Here is a 761-nt window from a genome sequence, read left to right as displayed (position 1 = left end):
GGGCGGGGCCTCGGGCGGCGCGGGGTGGGCGGGGCCTCGGGCGGCGCGGGGTGGGCGGGGCCTCGGGCGGCGCGGGGTGGGCGGGGCCTCGGGGTCCCCAGAGGCCAGAGGCTTGGGGGGTGGGCCCGGGTGGAAAGTGGGGTTCGGCCGGGAGGCGGGGGGAAATAGTCGCCTTTGGATGGTGTCAGGTGCACGCCCGCGGGTCGCTGCTGTGGAAGACGGGCTGAAGTCCTGGGTCCCCCACTGGCTTCCCAAGGTGAGGCCGGAAGTGTGCGTGCCGGGTAGGTGTGTGTGCACGCTCGTCGGGAGCGCACACCTCCCCGCGCCGTGCACTGGGGGGTGTGTGGACGTGCAAACGCTGCGTTGCCGTGCTTTCCACCCTGCGTGTTCGCACAGCTGCGCTGTCACGTGTGGAGGAAGGTGGTCCCAAACCACTAGCACTTCAAGGGGAAAGCTGTAGATTCTAGAATCCCCCGACGCCCGCTCGGCGAGTCTGCAGCCAGTCCTCAGAGTCGGCTTTCTCCAGGAGCCCGGGGCTCCAACGTGCTGGCGTGCGGGTGACCATCTGAGTTACAAATGAGAGAAAGGAAAAGGCGCGGTTTCCTGGCAGGTCTGTTCAAACTGACATGTGCCTTTCCAGACAGACTTACACGTGGGTGTGTTACATACACAGAGTACTTTTTTCACTTCCCTAATTTGGATGCTATGCTTACTACTGTTTAATTTACTAACTTCACTCAATAAATCCTGATCGTTTTTTA

This window comes from Oryx dammah, unplaced genomic scaffold (assembly GCF_014754425.2).
Source record: "Oryx dammah isolate SB20612 unplaced genomic scaffold, SCBI_Odam_1.1 HiC_scaffold_4, whole genome shotgun sequence".
In the NCBI taxonomy this organism is placed as follows: Eukaryota; Metazoa; Chordata; class Mammalia; order Artiodactyla; family Bovidae; genus Oryx; species Oryx dammah.
The sequence above is the reverse complement of the archived record's forward strand: the minus strand, read 5'-3'. Positions refer to the sequence as shown.